Genomic DNA, 12,562 nt, shown 5'->3' on the forward strand with positions numbered 1-12,562 from the left:
GACAACGAATTTCACACCTCAGATTACATTGGAGTGAATGAGACTGTTGGACAGCACTCTCTGTGCTTTCGGGCCACTTACTCAGAAACCGTGAGTCCTATTGTAATGGAAGTAACATTGGATGAGAGAGAACAAGTTTGTCTACATTTTTTGTATAAATTGTGCTTGTAGAGTGTAAGATGTGGAAGTAAGATTGATTACTTTTGATTACTGATTGTCTTCATTTAACTTGAGAAAGTTGCCATTCATCCACTGTACAATACTGGAGAAGCAGTTTAGTAGAGGGTGGAGGGCATCCTTATGGTCAGGTGCTACAGATAAATACAGCTGGGTGTCATCATGTAAACAGAAAATAACAACGGACTAAGGATTGAGCCCTGAGGAACACCACAGAGAATGCTTCGCTTCTCGGAAACATAGTCACCGAGACTAACAAAGTAGTTTCTGACTGTGAGGTAGGTATTAAACAGCTCAGTGTGGTTCCTGAGAGACCAGTCCAGCTTTCGAGTCTGTTCAGAAGTATCTTATGATCAATGGTGTCGAATACAGCGGTCAAATTGAGGAGAACAAAAACGTTCTTTTTATCTGTGCTCATTCTACGATCTTTAGTGAGAGCAGTCTCAGTGCTATGTTTACCTCTGAAACCAGACTGAAATTTTTCATAAATATCATTGTTATGTAAGAAAGCCTCTAGCTGTATCAACACTGCCCTTTCCAGGATTTTACCTAGAAAGGGCAGGTTGGATATGTAGTTACTCAGAACAGAGGAATCCAGAGTGTGTTTTTTGAGCAGAGGCCTAACTAGAGCAGTCTTTAGTGGATCCGGGAAGATACCTGACTCTAAGGAACAGTTTACAATATCTAGAACATCAAGAATAAAACTATCTACAACCTCTTTAAAAAAGGAGGTGGGGATGGCATCGAGAGAGCAGGTGGAGGATTTCAATTGAGAGATTCAAAGTTCCCCTTCACTGATTTTCCTAAAAAAATTTAGATTTCCTCGAGCAGCGCCGGCATGTTTTTGATTGGTAGTGTTTATAATACTAGTCCTGATGCTGACAATCTTATTTTCAAAGAACGAGGCAAACTCCTTGCACTTTGATTGTGAGGGAAGATGGACATGCTCGCCAAAGTGGGTGGGTTTTAGGAGACGGTTAATGGTTTCAAATAAAATTCTGGGATTATTCTCATTGGCGTTAATAATTTTAGAAAAATATGCCTGCCTTTTATCAATATGCAAGTTCAGGTCACTAGTTAGGAGAATGCTGTCATAGTTGGTGACACAGACTGAGAATAGATCCGCAATTTCAGGCATAAAAGAGGCTGAATACTTTGGTGGTCGATAGATTGTGACTAGGAGCACAGGAGTTTGACTTTCCAGTATAACGGCCTGATATTCAAAGGAAGAAAAATCACCAAAGCTGAGGTTTTTACATTTAAAAGTATCTGAGAAGATAGCCTGCCCTCCTCCTTGCTTCCCTTCACGGGTCGAGTGGATAAAGTTATAATTTGGAGGTGATGTTTCAATTAAGAGGGATGCTCCATCCGACTGTAGCCATGTTTCAGTGAGAAAAATGAAATCAAGTTTGTTTTCACTAATAAGATCATTCACAAAAAATGTCTTATTAGTGAGAGAATGGACGTTAAACAGAGCCATGTTTAGCTTTTTATCTTGTGTAGGCATATTCACTAGACTGCGGTCACCGAGAGGTACATGCACCAGAACCGGCCCTCTCCTCGGCCTCCTCGTAGCTATAACATCTCTAACAGAGACAACAGTTTCAATATTAAAGGCACGATTACATACTGGGGTAACTGGCACAGCACCAGTGACATTAGGCACTCCATTAGCAGCTTTATCACAAAGCATTGTTATACCAGGAATCAGTGGGCCAGGACCTGAAGTGGGGAGAGGAATGGGTGAAAGAGTTACTGCTGGCAGAGGACAACAGGGGATGCTGGCACAGGAGGCAGTGGGATGGGATGAGACAGGAGAGGAAGAGGGGGGGTTCGGAGTGGGTGTGCGCTGTGTACAGAATCATGCACGTGGCGTAGACTTAAAGACATACACAGAGCACACTGAGAGAATGAAAATAGTGTCCTTTTTTATGTATTGAATTGAGCCTTGATTGTGAACAGAGATTCTATTCTGGATGTAATGTGACACTAAAGAGACTCAAAGATTCACACTTGTTGTAGTTGTCCTGGAAGTTAATCATTTCCTCTCATTCTAACAGGGGTCTGGAGGATGATGGCTCTTAGAGAGGACCTTTTGAAGACACTGGAACAGTTGAAAAAAGATGAATTCAAGAAATTTAAGTGGCACCTAGAAGAGCCGGACATCCTGGGAGGTTCCTCAGTCATCCCAATCTATCATCTGGACAAAGCAGACATGCTGGAGACTGTAGATAAGATAGTACAGACCTACAACCATCAGTCTGTGGAAGTGCTGAAGAAGATCTTAGAGAAGATCAACAGGAATGATCTAGTGGAGAAACTGTCAGCTCACCGTAAGCTGCAGGACAGAAACATGAAACTGGGACATGATGTGATCACACAAGTCTTGAAAAACATTTATTCTAATAAAGCAGCATATACTAAAAATATATGTGGAGTTAAAGCTGAATCATTTTGTTTGTATTGTTTTCTGAGACTTTCCTGCATCCACACAGTAGATTTTTTGAGGAGAAACAGGCTGCTGTGTGTTAGTTTATGTTTGCAGATAATCAGCAAACATGTTTAAAATGTAATACTGGTCCCCCAAAAGAAAATAGAGATGAACTGAAACACCTGAAAAGTGATGAATTACTGGAATTTTTCCTCAGTTAAAGGACTCGTTTTCAGAAAATGGAGCTGCCTGAGCTGCTGAGAAGTTAAGCTGCCTCTAGTCTAACTTAGTGTTCAGTTTAAATGAACTCACAGTATAGAAGTGCTGCAGAGCTGCACATGCTGTCTGGGCCCCACTGAGGTTTTATACTGGACTGCACTGGTTTGGTATCTGCACCACAGAGGGAGGAGAGGTAGAGTTGAGAGTGTGGCGATCTCAATCCAGCTTGGTACCAACAATGAGTGTGTCTCATGCTGTCCAACACTCATCTGCTCAGAGAAGTCGAAAGCTCATTGCTCTTATGTTCTGTTATATTTTAATACATTTTAGTGAAGGCTCACACATATGAACCTCTCTGAAATCACACAAACTGCTTTTTCATGTTTTGCTTGTTTTTAAACTTTCCAGACAGTTGTTTTCTGGTAATGGTATACATCCCAGTGAGTCTGAATATGGATTAATGAGTGATTCTTACCAGCATCTGTCATCCACAATAGCCGCATCCTCTTCTGACGGCCTTTACTTTACCCTGGTGATTGTCTGTATATAAATATGGACGATGCATCTTCGCTTCCTGCCGCTGTGCAAAAGTGAAGACAAAATATCTCCTTTCTGGGAGCTGCCATTTTGCTTGTGTGATACCATTTGGAGTCAGAGTCTGTGCAGTAGAGCCAGGCGGCAGGCTGATGGGAAGGTCTGGGAGCTGCTGTCACATCTGTCAATCATGATGTCACACCCCCGTTTTAAATTGTCACATAACTAATAAAAAACAAACTATCACTTGAATAAACATCAGCGTGATAAGAACAACTTAAAATGACAGTAAACATCTTTGGGAAAAATTGATTTGAGTTGTACTTTGATTTTTTAGTTTGGCTCATGTCCCATCAGCTAACATGGAGGGGGCCGGACTTATGACCTTTACTGCAGCCAGCCACCAGGGGGCGATATAGATGTTCTACTGGAGAATGCTGCAGGGGTTTCAGCTAGTGTCTGATGGTTTTGTGGTGGATCGACCCAAGTCTTTCAAAAGTCTTTGTGGCCTCCTCAGTCATGCTCCTGTTCAAGTTGTTGTGTGATGTGTTTCCTAATTAGTAGAGGAACATTTTCTGTAACTGTTCTGCTCAGCAGCAGTTCCAATTTAAAATAATGCATTGTAGTGATCTGTACTTCCCTCCAGTGGGAAAGATGAACTTAAATGAAAACAAATAAGTAGGCTTTGACATTTCTTTGTAATTTGAGCCAAGCAAAAGCATGACCATTTTGGAAGATGTTGTTAATGTGAAATGTGAAAACCAACCACAGAAGACTCTTAAATATCATACAGTACATCTAACCTCCTGTGTTGCTTTGTCCTAAGACACATCTTAGAGCCTGTCCTGTTAAAGCAGAGGAAGGTTGGACCTTTCCCAACGCTACATAACTCTTTGCAGAACTAACAATCTCAGGAATGTTACAGATTTCATGACTGAAAAAGCTCATGACTACAGAGATAATGGCCTGTCAACCTGTTTAAAAGGAGCATTAGCCTGAGAGCACAGAAGTTTAATTTAGTTATTTATTTATTCAAAATAATCTATTCAAGGCTACTCGGTAGAAAGGCTTAACGCTTTGTTCTGTGTATTTTACTTTATTCTACACAGATGCACCAAAGTTTCTACAAACCATCACATTATACCAAACAAGGCTTCAATCTAACCTCCAGGACCGGTTTATGTGCATACAAAAAGGATGGACAACAAAGAAGGATGCAAAGATTCTGGATGATATCTACACAGAGCTGTACATTACAGCCGGGGGAGACGTTCACATCACCAGGCAGCTCAGCCAGATCCAAATGGCATCAGGACAACCTGCAGAACCTCAAATCAGCAACATCTTCTCACATCCTTCTGGAATAAAACAGAATATAATAACAGTGTTGACCAATGGGATTGCAGGAATTGGTAAAACTTTTCTTGTGCACAAATTTTTGTTTGACTGGGCTGAAAAAAGAAACAATCAAGACGAGCATTTTATATTCCCGTTTATGTTTAGCAGGCTGAATTCACAAAGGGAAGAAGTGCAGAGTTTTGCACAACTTATTCACACATGTATCCATGAAACCAGGTACATGGAACAGGAGGCTCTTAACAACATCTTCACAACATTACAGACATCAGGAAACACAAACTTTGACAAGAGTGAATATAAACTGATATTTGTTTTGGCTGGACTGGATGAGAGCTGCCTTCAACTAGACTTCAGTGCCAATGAACAGTTGCCTATTGATGTGACAAAGTCCACCTCAGTGGATGTGCTGCTGACAAACCTCATCAGGGGCACCCTGCTCCCCTCTGCTCGCTTCTGGATAACCACACAACCTGCAGCAGCCAATCAGATCCCTCCTGAGTATGTTGACAAGGTGACAGAGGTCAGAGGGTTCACTGACCCACAGAAGGAGGAGTACTTCAGGAAGAGATTCAGAGATGAGGAGCAGGCCAGCACAATCATATCCCACATTAAGATATCAGGAAGCCTCCACATCATGTGTCACACCCCAGTCTACTGCTGGATCACTGCTACAGTTCTGGAGGATGTGTTGAAAAGCAGAGAGGAAGGAGAGCTGCCCAAGACCCTGGCTGAGATGTACATAGAATTCCTGATGATTCAGATGAAACACATGAAAGACGAATATGGCAGAGAAAGAAGCATTCAGTACATTAAGACACTTACAAAACTGGCTTTTAAGCAGCTGGAAAAAGGCAGCCTGACCTTCTGTGAGGAAGACCTAAAAGACTGCAGCAGTCATTCAAACAAAGTCTTTGAGTATTCCCAGGTGTTCTCACAGATCTTTAAAGAGGAGCATCAGATGAAGAAGGACGGGAACGAGATGTTCAGCTTTGTCTATCAGAGCATAGTGGAGTTTCTGGCAGCTCTGTATGTGGTCCTGTCACCCATCAATACCAAAAGAAACAGCCAAACATCTCTACCAGAGATCCACAGGATCACTAATGACGAGGCTGTAGACAGTCCAGAGGGACACCTGGACTTGTTCCTGCGCTTCCTCCTGGGCCTTTCACTGCAGACCAATCAGACTCTCCTAAGAGATCTGCTGACACAGACAGGAAGTAGCTCACAGACCAATAAGCTAATAGTAAACTATGTGAAGAAGAAGATCAGGGAGAATCCATCTCCAGACAGAAGCATCAATCTGTTTCACTGTCTGAATGAACTGAATGATCGCTCTCTAGTGGAGGAGATCCAACAGTACATGAGATCAGGAACAATCTCCAGAGATGAACTGTCTCCTGCTCAGTGGTCAGCTCTGGTCTTCATCTTACTGTCATCAGAAAAAGATCTGGATGTGTCTGACCTGCAGAAATACTGTGCTTCAGAGGAGACTCTTTTGAGGCTGCTGCTAGTGGTTGAAGCTTCAAATAAAGCTCTGTAAGTGGATTTAAACTTAAATTATGAAGAAAACATATTTGGCAAAAAAACAAAACAAAAGAAAACAATAAAAAATGTATTAAGTTCCCATATCTTATCACCACTTCTTCTCAAGGTTGAGTGGCCGTAACCTCTCAGAGAGAAGCTGTGCAGTTCTGTCCTCAGTTCTCAGTTCCCAGTCCTCTAGTCTGAGAGAGCTGGAACTGAGTGACAACAACCCGACGATTTCAGGAGTAGAACTGCTGACTGCTGCACTGAGGAATACACACTGTTCACTGGAAACTCTCAGGTCTGATTAATACATTTAAATATGGTTTTTGTTTATGTTAATATTATTGAAGACAAATTCCTTGGTAACAACATAAATTCAGGCACCCCAATATTTCAGTCCTTAGTATACATTTTTCATATCAACATTTTCTACAAAGCCTTCTACAAAACTTCTGCAATATGACATAGTTTTTGAGTGAAGTCTATTTATTGAGTGTTGTCCTGTGAGCATTCAGCTCTTCTGCCTCTTTATTTAACCAATTAATTTCATTACATCACAAAAAAGTAGGTCCAGCCTGCACAGTTATGACTAGGATGGTCTCCTGTAATGAAATAAAAGGCTAAATGATAAACTGAATCAAGTTGTACTCAGAGTGAAGGTTAGCGCCACCAACTGTTTGTCTCCTAATATTCACACAGCAGCAGTGGATGGAAACGAGCCCTCACAACATTTTCTATTGAGCTTTTTCTTGATATTTCATTAAAATTTGTACTACATTTGGATGTCTTGGAATTTGCTCTGCAGATGTTAGCAGTCTGCTTATCTGTATTATTGGTAATGTTTTGTTTTTGAATAAAGAGTTTATTTTTAATTCTGTACATTTACTTAGCTCAGCCTTATCAGAAAATTAAAACCAAAACCAACAAGAAATACACAAAACATTTTTTTCAAAAAAAAAAAATAGTTCTATTGATGTGCACAGTTCGGCAAACATACATAAAAATTATAAATCATGGCATCCTGTACATCCACATAGAGGAATCACCCAATAAAAATAAAATAAATAAATGAAAGAAAAATACACTGCAAGAAAGAAATGTTAATCTTAGCCCATTTCATATTTACGTCTGTACAGTTTCTTATCACATTGGTAATCTATAATAAGCAATTACTGGAGCCCATCGATTTAAGAACATGTCAGTCTTTACATGGAGTTTTGCTGTTATTTTTTCCATTGTGTAAACAGTCATTAACTTGTCTTTCCACTGAATTAGGGTGAGTGGCCATGGCTTGAGCCAAGATTGCCACCAATAGAAGAATATTCAGTAAGTATGCCTTTCGCTTATTCATAGCTCCCTCGGAGATTGCTCCTGTAAAATAATACAGTGAGTCTAATGGTAAATCAATGTTTAAAATGGCAAGTATGTCTGTATGTATCCCCTCCCAGTATGATCAGAAAATTAAAACCAAAACTAACAAGAAATACACAAAACATTTTTTTTCCTTTTTTTGTTTTTTTTAAAAAAGGGTACTATTCACAGTTCGACAAACATACATAAAAATTATAAATCATGGCATCCTGTACATCCACACAGAGGAATCACCCAATAAAAATAAATAAATTAATGCTGCAAGCAGAGTTGAATGGGCCCTCATGCCTCCACGCACGTTGGGCCGCGGTGCAATCGAAGGGCTTCTGTCACGGGCATGTAGATGTCTTCATCACTTCCTTTGTCCACTATTTTGCCTGCTGCTGGGACTGCTTCGCTGAAATTTCGTAGGGGGCGCTATTCAACCAGTTTGCATCACTGATGTCATGTAGATGTGTTCAGGCCGGGAGATTTATCAAACATGTAAAGTTTGGTGCAGACTGGAGAATTTACAAAAAAGTTATAGCAACTTCCTCTGTAGTGGAAAAATATCAAACAGTGTGAGGATGAGAATTTTCTGCAGGGTGAGACATGTCTGTCTTGCTCATACCTGTGGCATCAAAATCATGCAAGTTTTGGGCCCGTTCACTTGAATTTCAATTAGTAAATTGAAAACTCTTGATGAGTTTGTGTGCAAAACAAATTAATTTCCTAATTTTCATCAAGTCTATTTTTAAAAAAGGAAAGACTTTTAACCCACATGACCTGGTCAAAGTTTGATTGAAATGTGTACTGTCAGGTGTGTAGAGACAATAAGTAACTGCAGCTGGACACAGAAAAATACTCATATATTTGAATGGAGAGTGTGAGCAAACTGCTAGGTGCTTGGGCCCTAATAAAAGAAAAACTGCAGTACAGAGCTACAAAATTTAGTTTCGATGGTATTTTTCTACAGCACTTTATCACTAAACTATCACCCTCACTCCATTTTTTCCCTTCCTCTCACAGGTTATCCCCACTACTGAATTATACATATAAGACCTATAATTATTGTAAAATAAATGATAATAACACCAAACTTCATACAAAGTTTGTATATAATGTACTGTATGTATATAGACCTTTCTGCTGTATTCTACAAAAATGAGCTGCATTCAACCCCCACACCAGTGGCAGCTGATGACTCAAAAATTGGGGAGGACAGGAGGAAAACCAACATGGAATCTTACAACAAACCGTATCAAACTATATCATTGTCCCCCACCTGATGAAATCGGAGGGGTGGGGGGCAATTTTATAAGCCAATAAAACAATTTGCTCTTAAAAAAAAAACCCTGAGTATTGTAAAGGCTGCTTCTTTGAAGACATTTAGCATATATATTGTTTCTAAACAAAGAAGAGCTCATTTTAGCCATGGAGTGGTTCAGATGTGTGATTTACCAGCAAAGTGAAATTCAAATTTATTGTATTGTTCTACTTTGACAACAGATTTATGTTCTCAAAAACAGACAAGATATCACATGATTTACACGTGATTCCTATGTATTTTCTTAGTATACAGAAATATATAAAGTACTACAAAGCTTATAATTTGATACAGGAACAGATCAGTGCTGAATACTAGAAAGACTGAACACTAAAAACATTCACAGATCTAAAAGTGAAGGTTCACATCAGAGAGTATTAATGCATGTATCAAATACATGACTTACACACTCTCATCTATGTACACGACATACAAAATATAATCTACAAAGCTGACAGGTTAACACTAGGGGTGTTAACATGAACACAAAACTCATGGTTCAGATCGTATCACGGATCAGATCATTATTAGGATCAGCGAAAAAAAAAAGGGGGAGACAAATAAAACTTTGTTTTCCATTAATTTTGTAACACACTTACAGCCAGAAACAGCAAGGAACTTTTGCCCATGGTCTTAAATGAAAACAACATTTAAGATGTCCAAAATATATAAAATATTCAATGCTCAGTTATTGCAATGTGAGGCATGAAACCTTCCTCTTTTAAACAGTGAATGAAACAGCCTCTATCCACATCATCAAAACTTGATGATTGCAAACATTCACCGCTAACGTCAGTTAGAAGCTAAATGCTAATTAGCTGCTCAGCTGCAGCACATTAAACAGCAGGTAAACATAACTCAAATGTCAGTTCGGAACCGTTAGATGCTGGTTTGATCGTTGCTCTTCCAAATCCCTGTTAGCGACACGCTGTCTGCCCATGCAACACGTTCTCATCCCTAACTGGTCAAATACTGCCGCCTGGTCAATGGCCCGACACTTCAAACTATGACGCTCTAGGTACCCCTTTCGCATCAGTTCTGCACGCGCAGGGCTGTTCAACACATATCAATGGTGTAGTGTTCCAGTCAAAATTATGCTGTTTATTCTTTTCCCTTGAAGTTCATAGACCAACGTAAGAGCATGTGGCCACTCTCGACTGGTGCTAAACTTCTGTCACAGCGTATTCTCAGCTACTTCCCATAGTGTAGGCCACAAAATTGTTTGGTTAGGCTAGTATACTGCCCAAACTACACTACAAAGTGTTTGCCACGCAACACCATAGCCAACCACATTATTTTGTTGTACTAGTCAACTATTAATCTAATCCTCCGTTCCAGATACAACAATGAAGAGCCCCTGTGTAGAGCAGTTTATTTCTTCCCTAGCACAGAGCCTAGAACCTAGAACCTGAATTCATCAGCAGGTTGAATTTCAGTGAGTGCAGGAAAGAGATAGACTCGCTACTCAAGGACAGGAATGATGCACAGACCGCATCCAAAGACCCATTGTTATGCTTGCTTCTGAACTTCCACAGGCAAACCAGCCTTGCCTGTCAGAGCAAAGCAGCCCTAGAAAAGGAGGTAGATTTAAGATAAGAAAGCCACACGCTATTTAGAAGACCTGCACTCAGCAGAGTTAAATCTCTGCTCACACAAGGAGGAATTGTTAAGGCTTAGGTCAGAACGTCCTGCCCCACTACAGTCATTCAGCCAATGTGATTCTGGTTATTCTGATTCACACTCCACCCATAATGAAAGGTTAACTCCCTCTCCACTCAGAAGATTGGAACAATTCCCAACTGACCCTAAGTTCTTGGGAATGAAGTCAGCTTCGCAACCTCCACTGAGAGACAGAGCTAACAGCGACCTGACTTCCCATCTCTCTGAAACAGACACTGAAGAGACATGTAGTTTATCCTCTAGAAGATATTCTGCCCAGTGTTTTTCTCAGCCACCGATATATGACACTCATCCTTCCGAAGGGGGGACTAGAACATCCCAGAACTGTTCAGCCTCTCCTCTGCACTATCAGGAAAATGATAACAGTTGTTCAGCCCCTGCCCTTCAACCAGAGAGAATTGTAGCACGTGATGCACATGTCCATGATAGTGCTAATTTGAGTCAGACAGAAGATGAGTTAGCTGATTGCTCTTTGCAGTAATGCTTCTGATGTTAAAATGTCCACTGAATAGCCCCCTCGGTTTCAGCTTCAGGTCCCATAAGACTTTTGCATGATTGACAGTTTGGAAGGTTTTGAATAACCTCTGCCTCCTCACTGCAGGGTTTCAACACACAGTGGTGTCAGCAGCAGGTTTTGTGAGAGTGACACTGGACCTATCAAGGTTTCCACAGCCTGGTAGTGAAAAGTTATTCATTGAGATATCATGCTTCGTGTTAACAAAGTTTAGTCTATTAAGGGAGAAGCCCGGCTCAGTGGATAAGTGATTCGTTCTGGTACCTGGGCTCGCTCGTGCCGCAGGAGAGAGGAATAGATTATAAAATATCCCAGTAAGTTATGATGAAAACTCACTTAAGGAGTGTCAGCTGGCCATGAGCCAGCATTTGTCCCAAGCTCAGTCACTCGCAGTCCCAGTTGTTTTCCATCAGTGTTGATTGCTCTGGACAGACAGACACGTACAAGCAATACAGTAATGGGTACTGACAGTACTCCAAAGAGCACTCCATGAAACACAGCTCAGGTCTTTTTGCTGATGAAACACTGCTTTGAACTTGAAGCAGGTTTTGACAGGCATGCTCTGCGGTACGATAAACGGCCTCGGAGGACAGTCCTTTGTGGTAATCTCATCCAGGATCCCGGTGGCCAGAGGGTAGAAGCTCCTTTTAAGCCCCTCAGCACTGGCCCGGTGCACCTGGAACCTCTTCTCAACTTCAGTGGGGAGAAAGGGCTGCCATCTGGGCGGTTAGGAACCCCAGAAGATCCATGTGGCCAGGACCGTTTCCTTCGATGTTGAGATGGATGTACAGAAGGTCTTACTTGATGTTTAATCTGATGTTTATGTTTGGAAACCTGGACCAGCCTGGTAGCAGAGTCGGCAGAGGGATCTCCCCATCCTGATGAGTGACCCCCAGTCATGTGCCATCATTTCTTGAGTCCAGGGTGCACAGAGAGGTTCAAGCAAGGTGTGACACATCTAGCTACTATTACATACATTAACAAAATTAATTGTTTTTACAGCATTGTATTAGTGTCATTAAGTGATGAACATGACTTACCACAAAATCTGTATTTATCTGAGTATTTTAAGTCTGTTAAAAGCCATATTAGCATGCTAAGCAACGTCTGTTATACGGTATAAGTAAAATTAGCTACAAATTGGTAGAAAACTCCACCAGTTACATAAAGTCTGCTGTCTAGTAATTATCACATCTATTTAGGTAACTTATCAGGAGTTTATTGTAGCTAAACTAATAACAGAAAGGAAACAGTCGAGGAATGAAACTGTTAGCTGTCTGTTAGCCAGTTAATCAATAAACCGGAAACGGAAATGATGTTGGGATTTCTCTCTTGCTCGGACGTTGATATAATAGGCTCGTTCATTCAATGGATATGAGCCGCTGCACAATCACCTCACAATTCACAAAAAACATGCAGTGATAAAACAAATTACACATTGTTT

General features: G+C 40.8%; 1 protein-coding gene across 1 annotated transcript in view; it reads right to left on the reverse strand.

Annotated features, from left to right (window-relative positions):
* LOC137170626 (uncharacterized) overlaps positions 1-12,562 on the reverse strand; it is a 303,513-nt gene that overhangs the window by 165,670 nt on the left and 125,281 nt on the right. The window lies entirely within an intron of this gene.

This window comes from Thunnus thynnus, chromosome 19 (genome assembly GCF_963924715.1).
Source record: "Thunnus thynnus chromosome 19, fThuThy2.1, whole genome shotgun sequence".
NCBI lineage: Eukaryota > Metazoa > Chordata > Actinopteri > Scombriformes > Scombridae > Thunnus > Thunnus thynnus.